The following is a 14,653-nucleotide window of genomic DNA, read 5'->3' on the forward strand; positions in this document are numbered from 1 at the left end:
GTGTCTCTGCCTGTCTCTCTCTCTCTCTCTTTCATAATGAATACATTTTAAAAATTTAAAATTTTTTAAAAAACGGAAGCCCACGGGTTAGCTGGGGTTGGGGAAGGAGGTGCTATAATGCAGCTGAAAAAGAAACTGCGTGCATGGAGGTGGGGGATACGAACTTCTATTTTTATTTGCAAACTCCTAAGGATAAGCTGTGCAGGTCGACGTAATATTTACATTCGTTCTTAAAAGAATGTGACTCTAAAAGAAATTTAGCAGGAGGGAGGGAGACCTTCAGGGTGGCGACCAGGACGGCGGTGCCCTTAGGTGCAGGTTTGAGAAGCTTCGCTGTGCACGCGGGGGCTGCTCTTGAGCACGAGTTCCCGCCTGCGGGCTGCGCTGCGGGTCGGGCTCTAGGACACGCCCTCGGCCTGCGCTCCTGGTTGAGCTGGTCCCCACCTCACTAGCCCAGGTCCAGGTCCAGAGAGGACCGCAGACCTGCCCCTAAACAACCTCCTTTACGGGAGAAGTTTGGATCTCGCACCTGAGCCCTCGTGGAAAACCCTCAAATGATGGGGGATAAAAAGCCATAGGCAGAACTTTAGGGAAGTGGGCGGTAAAAGCCAGCGTCTCCACTTTGGCTCCAGGGTAAACAGTACTCAAGGCTCAAAGGAAGCCTGGAAGTTCTTTTCCTTGGCTAGTTTATAAGTGATTGCTTATCAATTTGGTGGGGCAACAGAACAACAAAATAAACCCATTTGCTTTCAATTTCATGGGAAACAAAGTTAAATACACTTTGGTTATTTTTAAGTACTTAGAATGTCATCTAGCAGTGGTCGCATGATGAGCTGGTCCTCCACAGTGTTCGCCGGTTGTTCCATGAGAAAGGCCTCAAAAGAGAATTATGCCAGAATTCTAGGGAATCTCGATGGCAATGTGCATAACTGTGCATAACATTTCTCATTTTTGAGAAAATACAAAAGTAGAAGGTTGCCTTTTTATGTTTCCTTGGCAGCAAAGAGTAGCAAGTTTAAAGCTTTATAAAAAGTTAAATTGTCTTTGGAAGATCCTCCAAGTGTGAAGGGCCCTAGGAGAGAAACACAGTGAACTGGAAAAACCTATCAGTTCTCCCCTATGTCTTCCTCCTGCATTTCTCCTTTGGGACCCACACAAAACACTTCACTTCTGGTCACCAAATGGAGCAGGAAGGAGTGGTTCTCCACATCAAGCAATTATCTGTGACACCAGTTGGGAGACCTACAATTTAACTGGATTTGAACGCTATCTGTGTGAACATAGTGTCAGATCCCACAGGTTAAGGGCTCAGTTCCACAAGACTGCTCCCATCGTACTTCAAATACCAATTGCAAACAGTAGATTACCAACAACTTTGTCCAATTTGGCTACAAATTGGAGTTTCCCATGATATTTTTTCCCTTGGATTTTATTGCTTGCTAGAAAAACTCACAGAACTTAGGGAGAAACTTACTTATGTTTACGTTTACTAAAGGATATGATAAAGGATACAGATAAACAGCCGGATGAAGAAGTACAGGGTGGCACAGGAGGTCTGGGAGGGTGCTGACCACAGGGGATTCTGTTCCCATGGAGTTGGGGTGCATCACCTTGCCTGAAAACTCTCCAAACCCCATGTTATTGGCATTTTTATGGAGGCTTCCTCATATAGGTACAGTCGATTATCAACTCCCATTTCCCCCCTCTGGAGAAGTGGGGGGCAGGCCTGAAAATTCCAAGCTTCTAATTATGAGTTAGTCTTTCTGGGGACCAGCCCCCATCTAGGAGCCATCTAGGAGCTTACTCAGAGTCACCTCAATAAAACAGAAAATGCTTCTTGGTAGTCTTAACACCTAGGAATTGACCGGATTTTATGAGCCTGGTGCCAGAAATGGTTCCTCATTGGTCTGAGGATAAACTCCCAACTCTCTCATTAGATTTTAAAGGCTCTTTATAGTTGGCCTCACTCCTTCCACTTATTTCTTTAGCCTCACCTTTTTTTTAAAACCTTCCCTGCCACTCCATCTCCTGCCACATCTTCTTCCCAAAGGCTCTTGTTAAAATACTCTGATTTCCTCTACGTATAGGAAAGCCTCTTTGATCACTCAGCCTGAAATGCTCTTTGGCCCTTTTTCCCTCGCTGGCTCTACTCTTCCATCAGGTCTCTGATTAGACTATTTTCTCCAGGTAGTTTCCCAGGCTCTCCCCCATAGGCTCTTATAACCACACCATACCTTCACCACAGCATCTGTCATGCAGTATTGTAACTGGCCATTTCCCCCTATTTCATCACCAGACTAAGCTACTATCCTGTACCCAAAAGGAAGCCATACCTGTAAAGAACCTGAGCTTTCAAGTCCAAAAAGCTGGTTCCAACCCCAGTTCCTGCACTCATAAGTTGTGTGCCCTTCAGCAAGTTTCTTACCTGTCTGGTGTCAGTTTCTGATCTGTAAAGAAGGAGGATCACTATAAAGATTACTGAGACAGTGCATGTGAAGCATTTGCATATAGCCAGGCAATTAGTAGATGCTCACTAAAGAGGAGTTATAAATGGCAACAGTTCTGTCCTAAAGTATCCTCCCTAGACTGAACTCCTCTCACAAGAGTGGACACCTTCTTATCACCACTAAGTGGAGAGAGAGGAAGAAGGAAACTATGATTTTCCTGACCCTCCAAAATTCTTGTTAGTTGTATATACTTACAGAGGTTATTTGACCTTTCATTCTTCAGTTTCTTTATCTAAACATGTGTAATTAGCATTATCATAGGATAGAGATGGAAGCATTTTGAGCAGATACAGCATTTTGAAATGGCATATTCCTTTCCCCATTTTTTCTCAAAAGCAATGTGATTTTAGGACATTAAAATAGTGAAACTAGCTGGGGGCTAAGAGACCATAAATAATGTGAAACAGCAAACCCTCACTTTAAGCCGTGACTCTTAACATTTTCCTTCCTGTATCCTTTATACCAGAAAAGACAAGAAAAGTTGTAAAACAAGTTGTTGGAAATTTCACTACACTTTTTTTTTAATTTCTATTTATTTATGATAGTCAGAGAGAGAGAGAGAGAGAGAGAGAGAGAGGCAGAGACATAGGCAGAGGGAGAAGCAGGCTCCATGCACCGGGAGCCCGACGTGGGATTTGATCCCGGGTCTCCAGGATCGCGCCCTGGGCCAAAGGCAGGCGCTAAACCGCTGCGTCACCCAGGGATCCCTTCACTACACTTTCTGCCCTCACCTACCAAGACAGTAGTGAGACAAGCCAAGCAAGTGAGCAGTTCATATGAGAAGCCTCAATAGTCAGGAAAATCTGTATCCTGCACAACACAGCCTTGGATAATTGAGATTAGATTTTTCTTACAATTTATCATCCATCTGAGATAGACACACTATTAGAAGTAGAAAATACATTAGCATTCTGGAAAAAAAGAGAAGATTGAGCACACATATATCTAATTTTGCTTCTTCTGATGTCTATAAAAATGGGAGTAAAAAGGTTGTTTTAAAACACACAAGATATGGGCAGCCTGGGTGGCTCAGCAGTTTAGCGCCGCCTTCAGCCCAGGGCATGATCCTGGAGACCTGGGATCGAGTCCCACGTCGGGCTCCCTTCATGGAGCCTGCTTCTCCCTCTGCCTGTGTCTCTGCCTCTCTCTCTCTCTCTCTCTCATGAATAAATAAATAAAATCTTTTAAAAAAAAATAAATAAATAAAACACACAAGACAAAAAGAATGAGAGAGGAAACACTACAACAAGATATAAGGAGCTGGAAAACAGTGAATGAGTGATAATTCACTCGGAGAGCTGACTTAGAACTAACTACTAAGTCTGCAGAGGGAAAGCTCAGAAGCAACAACCCAGTTCCACTATAGAACCCCAGAAAGATCTAGAATTGGCAGCACCAGCTACCTCTGAAAGTGGGGGCAAACATAAGATTATTGAAGGACTGAATAATGTCTGTTTAAGAAGCTGCTGGATCCTCACATCACTTTTTCCCCACTCTGTGTGGTGGATCAAATGTTTCTCCACCACCCCATCCAAACACTGGAAGTTAACTCTCTGGAAATAGGAAGCAGAGTTTCTGAATTAGGAGACATCAGGCACAGAAAAGGACAGAAGTATTGTACTAAATCCAGAAATATTAACAAAATATTTATATACTGAATATTATCCCCCTACACTCCTGTCCAATCTCTCTTTTTTTTAATGAGCTCTGGAATGAAGTGAGCCAGGGCTAATCTTTCAAGCAGGGAATTGGAAAATACTTCTTTAGGGAACATGAGTAATCCAAATCAATATATATATAAAGATGCCCACAAAATTTTCCTGCCAAATCACCCGTCAGTGAATTTCATAGTCAAAACCCCAGATATTCCAATCAGTTCAGGGCTCTCAAATATGAACAGATGGCCAAGCATCACCAGGTATCTGAAAGAAAGCCTGTAGCATAAACTACAGAGTAAAATAAAGAAAAGGGAGACAATTTGGAGACCATGCAGGCAAAATAATCCCTTGAATAATTATTAGTGTGCTCATACAAATAGGGAAAGTTATTTTACCCATACAAAAAGAACAAGTCACTATTCCATTTTAAAACTTAGTATAAAGTTATAGTAATCAAGATAATGTGGTATTGGCAAAAGAATAAACAAATAGATCAATAGAACAAAATAGAGCCCAGAAATAGACCCCCATGAATATAGACAACTATTCTTTGACAAAGAAGCAAAGATAATACAATGGAGCAAAGATAGTCTCTTCAACCAATGGTACTAGAACAACTGGACTCTGACATGCAAAAAAAAAAAAGGAAAAAAAAAACACGAATCTAGATACAGACCTTATACCCTTCACAAAAATTAATTCAAAATGGATCATAGGCCTAAATGTAAAAGACAAAACTATGAAACTCCTAGAAGATAACACAGGAGAAAACCCAGATGACCTTGGGTAAGGAGAGGCCTTTTTAAGTACAACACCAAAGACACAATCCATGAAAGAAATAATTGATAAGCTAGACTTCATTAAAATTAAAAACTTCTGCTCTGTGAAAGACAAGATTAAGAGAACAAAAAAGACAAGCCGCAGACTGGGAGAAAATAATTTGCAAAAGACAAATCTCATAAGGAACTGTTATACAAAATACTTTTTTAAAAAATCTTAAAACTCAACAACAAGAAAACAAAAAGCTCAACTATAAAATAGGCCAAAGACCTTAACAGACACCTCACGGAAGAAGATATATAAATCACAGATAAGGACATGAAAAGATGCTCCATATCATATGTCATCAGGGAAATGTAAATTAAAACAATGAGATACTACTGCACACCTATTCGAATGGCCAAAATCCAGAACACTGACAACACCAAATGCTGACAAGAATGTAGAGCAACAAGAACTCTCATACATTGCTGGTAGGAATGCTTTGGAAGACAGTTTGGCATTTTCTTATAAAACTAAACATGTTCTTACTATACAATCCAGCAATTGTGTTCCTTAGCATTTAACCAAAGGGGCTGAAAGCATATGTCCACACAAAAATCCACACGCTGCAGATTCATTCACACAGCAGCTTTATTCATATTGTTAAAACCTGTAAGCAGCCAAGACATCTTTCAGTAGGTAGGTGGGTGGTACAACCCGACAATGGAATATTATTCAATGCTAAAAAGAAATTAGCTATCAAGCCATGAAAAGACATGAAGAAATTTTAAATGCATATTACTAGGTAAAAGAAGCCAATCTGAAAGGGTTATATCCTTCCAATGACATGGCATTCCAAGGCCAAATGATATGATGTTTCCGGAAAAATGGAGGGAAAAAAATGGAGACAATAAAAAATAAATGGTTTGGGATGGGTGGAGGTTGGGGTGGGTGGGGAGAGGAATGGGAAGACCACAGAGGGGTTTTAGGACAGTGAAAAGACTGTATACAATATTATAATGATGGATACATGTCATTACACATCTGTTCAGGCCCACTGAATGCACAACACCAAGAATGAATTTTAAGGTAAACTATGGACTTTGGGTGATTATGATGTGATAATGTAGGCTCATCCTTGATTTTAGAAAAAGTCACCAAAGAAAAATAATAATAAAAAATAAAATAAAATAAAAAATAAAAAAAGTCACCATTGTGGCGAGTGGTGTTGATAATGAGAGAAAAGCTATGCATAGGGGATCCTTGGGTGGCGCAGAGGTTTAGCACCTGCCTTTGGCCCAGGGCGCGATCCTGGAGACCCGGGATTGAATCCCACATCGGGCTCCTGGTGCATGGAGCCTGCTTCTCCCTCTGCCTGTGTCTCTGCCTCTCTCTCTCTGTGACTATCATTAATAAGAATTAAAAAAAAAAGAAAAGCTATGCATATGTAGGAGCAGGAGTTAAATGGGGGCAGGAAATCCCTGTACCTCCCTCTCAGTTTTGTCATGGACTTTTAAAACTGCCCTAAAAAAAAAAAAAAAAAAAAAAAATCTTTTTAGAAAGCAATCTTTAAAAAAAAAAAAAAAGAGTAATATGCTCTTTTAAAAAAGGAACATCCAGAAAATCAAAAGCTCTTGAAAATTACACGTATAAGAGCAGAAATTAAAACTCAATAGAAGGATTGGGAGATAAAATTAAAGAAACTTTCTACAAAGTATAAAGCAAAAACACACAGAGTGCTCACTTCAGCAACACATATATTAAATGTGTTTAAATTTAAATGTAGGGTAGATCAGCATGGCCCCTCACAAACATGACAACACACAAATTCATGAAGCATCCCATATAACAATAATAACAACAATAACAATAATAATAATGGCAACAAGAACTAGTGAGGAGGTGGAGAAATCAGAACCCTTGTGCACTGCTGGCAGACATTTTAAATGGTGCAGCCATTTAAATGTGAAAATAGTCTTGCAGTTTCTCCAAAAAATAGAGTTACCATGGGGCACCTGGGTGGCAGAGTTGGTTAAGTGTTGGACTTTTGGTTTCAGCTAAGGTCATGATCTCAGAGTTGTGGGGTCTAGTCCCACGTCAGGCTCCACCTAGCATGGAATCTGCTTGCCCCTCTCCCTTTGTGCCTCCTCCTGCTGGTGTTCTCTCTCTCCTTCTCTCTCTCTCTCTGTCAAATAAATAAATAAAATCTTTTAAAAAATAAAAATTAAAAAAACACAGAGTTTCCATATGATTCAGCAATTCTTCCTCTGGGTAAATATCCCAAAGAATTGAAGGCGGGGACTCAGACAGATATTTGTACACCTATGTTCATAGCAGCTTTATTCACAATAGCCAAAATGTAAAAGCACCTCAAATGACTGTCAATGGATAAATGGCAAACAAAACATTGTATGTGTATGTAATGCAATATTATTCAGCCTTGAAAAGGAAGGAAATTCTGACACATGCAGCACCGTGGATGAACCTTGAGGACATGATACCAAGTGAAATAAATAAGAGAAAAAGGACAAATATTGTATGATTCCACTTACATGAGGCACCTAGAGTAGTCCAATACATGAAGACAGAAGCAGAATGGAAGTTACCAAGGCCTGGGGATAAGTGGTAATAGGGAGTTACTGTTAATGAGTGACAGATTTCGGTTTGAGATGATGAAAAAATTCTGGAGATATAGGTAGTGAGGATGATTCCACAGCAATATGAATATACTTAATTCCACTTCACTCTATACTTAAAATGGTTAAAATGGTAAATTTTATGCTATGTATATTTTATCACAATTTTTAAAAACTAACAATTCAAGCATCTAACCTAGAGATACAGAGGCAAATATTAAAAGTAACAGCCCTAAGGGTTGGAAATGTTTTCCTCTAATCATAGGAAAATGATAGGGGAAGGGATTGGAAATGCTTTCCTCTAATCATAGGAAATGATAGGGGAAGGGGGACGCTGGTTTTCAAACAAGCTTTGTTAAACTACTTATCTCTTTAAACTATGTGCATGTAAAATTTTGATAACACTATAAACCAATAACAATCAAAATACATTTTAAATAATTTTACTTGGGCATCCCGGGTGGCCCAGCGATTTAGCGCCGCCTTCACCCCAGGGCGTGATCTTGTAGACCAGGGATCGAGTCCCATGTCGGGCTCCCTGCATGGAGCTTGCTTCTCCCTCTGCCTGTGTCTCTGTCTTTTTCTCTCTCTCTCTCTCTGTGTGTGTGTGTGTGTCTTTCGTGAATAAGTAAATAAAATCTTTAAAAAATAATAAAAATAAATAAATAATTTTACTTAAGTCAATTTTATAGCTAATTGAATTATAGAGTGGGTAGGGCTGTTGGCCAAGATGATCTAAAACAGTAAGTAGCAGATTAAGAAGTCGAACCAACATGTTCTAAATCAAAGTTCAGCATCTTACCACAACATACTGCACCCCATAATAGCATCTTCCTGAATGTCCTAAAATAAACTTCTGGGAGCCCTGCCTTAAGCCTTCTTAAATTACTTTTCTTCATGTTTTATTAAATGCCTAATAATACTACAGCTTTTTCCATTTTGCCTAGCACTATTCGTTAAAAATGAACTTTTTTCTAATCTAAACACACTTCTGCAATAACTTATTTTTCCTTATTTTCTTCTCTATCTTCATAATTCGAAATGAATGGAATTTTTGAGTCAAGCACTTTTGCTGTGTAAATAGCTGGAGAGTCTTTGCTATCCATGAAGAAGACTCTGTTCTTTATTTCTTGTGTGCGGGATTTTGTATTGCGTCTAAAAGCCTTACCATGGTAACCTTTGTGGCAACAGAAAGCATTTCCATTTCAATTCAATGCAAGTCACCAATTTAATATTAATTTTAATGTTATTTTTTTCCTTTAGAAATATGATGATATCACTATAAAGAGAAGTTAGATGAAGTAATGATATATAATTTACCATGCTTAAGACTTTAGAATAAAACCCAATGTGGACATCTTCTTCCAATAATACTCCATTAGTTATCAGTTGAACATATACTGAGCATTTATAAAATAATTTTTTAAAGAACTATAAGGACCTGTCATAAGCGTATACTTCAACACTGACAAGGTGCTTTTTCCCAGAATAATGTGCTTGACAAGTCATCAATCTTAAAGCTCTAAATGAGATTTATTATGCTTTTAAGATAACACTCCCTATCACAGTAGCGCAGATTACTATGTATGGATTCTAATCTATGTGACTATCTCAATCAGGTTGTGTGCTTCCTGAGGTCAAGGTAGCACAGGATTACATACATAATAAATGCTTATTAAGCATTGTAATAACTAAGTAATGAATCAGAGTATGGGATCATGGAATGTTGAAGCTGGAATGGGTCCCAAGGATCTTTGGGTCTAACTACTCCTTTTTATAATCAGGAAATTCTAATGAGCTTTTGAGTATGTGCTTAGGTCAGACATTTCATGTGCATTTGTTCACAGCAGCCCCACTAAACAGATAAAGAGAGAGAATCAGAGACTTCACGTAATGTGACCAGGATTACACACTGGCCAGTGCTAACACTGGGACTCAAACCAAGGTGACTGGAGACCAGAGTTTCTGCTTTGATGAAGCACAGAGATAGATGTTGACTGATTTACATGAGATCTTATGGCTGGCTGCTGACAGGCTTAGACTTCAGATTGGCTGATTGCCCAGTACAGTAGCTCATTGTCAGATCCACTAATGGGTATACTAAGTTAAAAATGAATTTCTGTCTGCTGACATTCTTGACTATAATTCCTTATTTTTATATAGTGAAATTTGAGAAGACTATACGTGTGTATATTACTCCTGCAAAATTGTTTCTCTGAAATGTGTATCTTAGACTGGAAAACATCAGCTTTGATTCTCTTCCATTTCTTAAATAAACCAACAGAGGCTCAGAGAGATGAAGAAAGTAATCTAAGACCATGCCAAAATGCCACAGCTAAGGAAAGACAAGGAAGCTAAGGAAAGATCAGGTTTCCTGCCTCCTAACACAGGGCTGCTCCACATACACATTCTGGTTCCATGTGTTGGCAGAGATCTGTGAGGTCCATGATCTATGAATCCATATTCTATACATATCCTTCTGGAACTTTCCACTTCTCAATGATATTCATTTCTATTTACAAATATTTCTGATCTCTGATTTACTCCTTACCCAATACTCTCTGTATCAGATCTAATTTATGCTCATCCTCACATTAGCTCTTTGCCACTTGCCACTTGCCACTTGCTCAGTGGAAAATTCTGGCTACCTCCACCACTGCCTCTCCTCCTAACACTGCTGAAGAAGTTCTCCTTCTTCCAAGGGGAAAGACTGGATCTGGCATGGCTTTCATTATGCTCAGAATGGCAGCAGCCATGGCAGCTCCGATACCAAATCCAATCTTAGTAGATCCAAAGAGAAACTCTGTGCTGCAAAGCATGGAATATGGATTAGCTGTACAAAATGGTCAATTAACATAACAAAAATGGAGCAAACAGGGATGCCTGGGTGGCTCAGCGATTGAGCGCCTTCCTTCGGCCCAAGATGTGATCCTGGAGTCCCGGGATCGAGTCCCAGAATCAAGTCCCACATTGGGTCTCCACAGAGAGCCCGCTTCTCCCTCTGCCTATGTCTCTGCCTCTGTGTGTCTCCCATGAATAAATAAATAAAATCTTTTTTTAAAAATGGGGTAAACATTTTACCAATGAGAGTCAGAAGTTAGGAAGGAACCAAGAGATAAATTTATTTTCTTTCTTTCCTACAACGAATTGCCTCCGTATACAGTGGTTCCATAAGGCCATTCTGAAGACATCCTATTTGACCAAGTACAAGCTGTGTTTTCTTTTGAAGCTTTGTCCAGTGCGTAATGTTCCACCCTCCCTCTCTGCCCTCACACTCTTTTTCCCCTCACTCTCGCTGCCCTGGGGTTGCATTCCCCAATAAAACATTCTCATGAACACTTTGTCTCAGGTTCTGTTTTCTATCCAATTCATATTATGAAAGCTACTTTTTGGAGGAACAAAACTCTTACAAACTAAAAATATCCCTTCACAAATTCAGCTGGCAATTATTTAGATGAACACTTTTTTCTGAGATGTCCTGAGTCCTGGCAATGGGGAGAGGAGATATACAGAAGGAAGCAGTAGAGGTAGAAGGTGATGGAAATGTTCACCTCAGGCCTCACTTTTATCTCCACTTTAAAAGCAGTTAAATATCTTTGCTATCGGCAAATATTTGACATTTATTAATGAACCTAGAACCTTGAAGATCTTCAGGTGAGGTGAGGAAATGGATGTGTACATTCCTCTAAAATATCTAGAATATCTAGGCTATTGTGAACTCTTTGGATTGCTGTTAAATTCAATGACAAGGGCCAGAAACTCCTTTCCCTTTGAAAGCTAGATGTTAGCCAGCCCCTCTAATCTTGGAGGAGGAAAGAAGTTTAATTTATGGGAAGAAAGGCCCAACAGCTGGCAACCCTCAGAACTCAAAAATGCCAGCCTTGTTGTATTAATCATGGTTTTTATTTTCTATATTTTATAATGTTTTGACATTGTGTGGACCTTACAGACTTCCCTTCTGGAGTTAGCTGATTTCTAAGGATTCTTCTTCTTCTTTTTTCTTTTTTTTTTTTCTTTTTTTTTTCTTTATCTTTTTTTTAGATTTTATTTTTAAGTAATCCCTACACTCCATATGAGGCTCAAACGCACAACCCTGAGATCAAGAGTTGCATGCTCCACCAACTGAGCCATCCTCAGATTAGTTAATTTCTTTTTTTAAAAAATTGTTTCAATATTTGTTTATTTATGATAGACATAGAGAGAGAGAGAGAGGCAGGGACACAAGAGGAGGGAGAAGCAGGCTCCATGCCAGGAGCCCGACGTGGGACTCGATTCTGGGACTCCAGGATCGCGCCCCGGGCCAAAGGCAGGCGCCAAACCACTGAGCCACCCAGGGATCCCCCAGATTAGCTAATTTCTAAAGATAGCAAACAACTCACCCAGGGGCATGCCCTTATACGCAAACCAATCAACTCAAAGCTCACACCCCAATCACTTTCTTTTTTTAAAAAAGATTTTGTTTATTTACTCATGAGACACACAGAGAGAGAAAGAGAGTCAGAGACACAGGCAGAGGGAGAAGCAGGCTCCCTGCAGGGAGCCCGACATGGGACTCGATCCGGGGACTCCAGGGTCAAGCCCTGGGCAGAAGACTGCTAAACCGCTGAGCCACTCGGGCTGCCCCCAGTCACTTTTTTTTTTTTTAATTTTTATTTATTTATGATAGTCACACACAGAGAGAGGCAGAGACATAGGCAGAGGGAGAAGCAGGCTCCATGCACCGGGAGCCCGACGTGGGATTCGATCCCGGGTCTCCAGGATCGCGCCCTGGGCCAAAGGCAGGCGCTAAACCACTGCGCCACCCAGGGATTTCCCCCCACCCCCACCCCCCCTATCACTTTCTTTATCAAACTCTCACTCACCAAGTCAGTATTCCCCCTATCCTAAATCTGGTACTTGATAGTTAGAGACCACTTCCATAGCCCAGAGCCTATAGAAACTATTCAAAACCATCTGATCCTAATAACATGCCCTCCCTTGCCTTTCCTGAAGACACCACGGCAGAGGCTTGTACCCATGCTTCCTCCTCTTCTGCTTCCTGACCCACGCTGATGCCTCATGTTGTCCCACATGGGATCTATGTCTCCTTATTCCAGAGGTCTGTGAATGTGAACATCTTCCTTCATGAAAGCTATGTCTGTGTCTGTGTGATTTACCATGCCTTGATTAAAAACAATCCCAACTACATTCTCAAGACACAGGCTAAACAGCACTCCATCTCAGAGACCTGACTTTCAGTCTTTCAGTTGCATGGGGCCTCTTCTGTAAGTTTCTAAGTCTTAACAATTTCAACCTCTTTCCTTTGCTTCCCCGGTCCTAGAGGGTGGGGTTGTTGCTTTCTGCAGCTGCTTCATCCAGGACACCGGGCTTCTTTTAGCCTTTCAGTTAAAGATTCTTCTTACCTAGTCAACAGTTCTTCATATTAAATTTTCTCTGTCAAAATAACTTTTGTGTTTTCTGCCTCTTGACTAGACCCTGATGAATACAAAATTTTATGGTTAATTCTGGCATTTGAGTTTGCATCAGAGCTTAATAATTTATCAATAGCTCATGAGATATTGCCAAGGGAGGGGGGAGGTGTATGTGGAATAAGCCCAGCCAGTAAAAATTCTGGGAAATCAAAGAGATTCAGATCAACTTATGATGTGTCATTCTCAAGAAAATAATACTAAATTCCTCATACTTGCCAATTCCTCATCTTATGTAGCGATGATATTCTAAATCTTCACCTTTTATTAAATCAATACAGAAGACATATCCAGGGCTCTGTTGTCAACAAAGGTCATGGTACACTTCTAATCTTATGAAAAATACAGAGGATTTCAAAAACATATGACTTTGTCATTGGGCTGCTGTAACAAAATAATATAAACTGGGTGGATTATCAATAAACACTTATTTTGCACAGTTCTGGAGACTGGAAATGTGAGATCAGAGAGCCAGTATGGTCAGGTTCTGGTGAGAGCCCTTGGTTGCAGAGCCCTACAAACATCTCTTTGCATCCTCACATGGAGGAAAGAGAGTGAACTATCTCTCTAGCCTCCCTTTATAAGGGCATTATTCCCATCATGAGGGCTCTACTCTCATGACCAAAATACCCCCCCCCAAAGACCCCACCTCCATCACATTGGGAGTGAGGATTTAACATCTGAATTTGGGACATAAACATTCAATCCACAGCAACGTATATAATAAAGAACAAGATCTTTCCTGGTGACAAACTTCTCAATTATATCCTCATGTTCCTAGCACATGATAATTGCTCAGTTATGCCGCCTATTATTGTGATGATGGGTAATGGGAAATACACGAGTTCCTTGCTTATCAAAAGTTTGCACTAAACCACTTTGCTTTCTATGAGAGAACTACATTATTACCTGTTTTTCCTAACTGAAAGAAATCCAAAGAATATTTTCACTGTTATGAAGAGGGGGTGAAAAACAAAAATAGCATTCTGCACTGAGCCATTACAGAGGCTCAGTACACCCCAAGAAGCAAAAGTGGAACAACCAAGCCCCCTCCCCAGGAACTACATTCAGCATCTCAGTTTCAAGCTGCCATGATTTTGAACTGTGCCTGTGACATCTGCACTTTATCATTATTTATTTTGTGTATCTATCAGCAAGATGTGTCCTAAAGTATAAGAATGCCTAAGAGAGGTTATTTTTGGGGTTTGAGAATGCTCAAAAATTTTTCCCTATAAATTAAAAATTGCCTCATTGCTCTTCTCCATTTAGGCTTATAAAACTTTGTATAGGAATTTCTACTTTCAGATAGGGTAAAGATGCACTCTGGAGCAGGTGGCCAAGTACCTGGGTTCTAATCCAGGTATACTACTACATACTGCATACTGACTCAATAACCTTGGGAAAAGCATGAACTGCTCTAAGTCTTGGTTTCTTTATCTGTCAAATGGCATTATTTTTTAAATTTTTTTTATTGAAGTTTGATTTGCCCACATATACTGTCAAATGGGATTATTAACACTAATTACTCCACCTACTTTATAAACGTACTCAATTCACCAAATATTTATGGATCATCTATCAGTAAGGTCTTATGCTAGACATTCCATGATATATGAAGAGAA

This window comes from Canis aureus, chromosome 14, assembly GCF_053574225.1.
Source record: "Canis aureus isolate CA01 chromosome 14, VMU_Caureus_v.1.0, whole genome shotgun sequence".
Taxonomy (NCBI): Eukaryota; Metazoa; Chordata; class Mammalia; order Carnivora; family Canidae; genus Canis; species Canis aureus.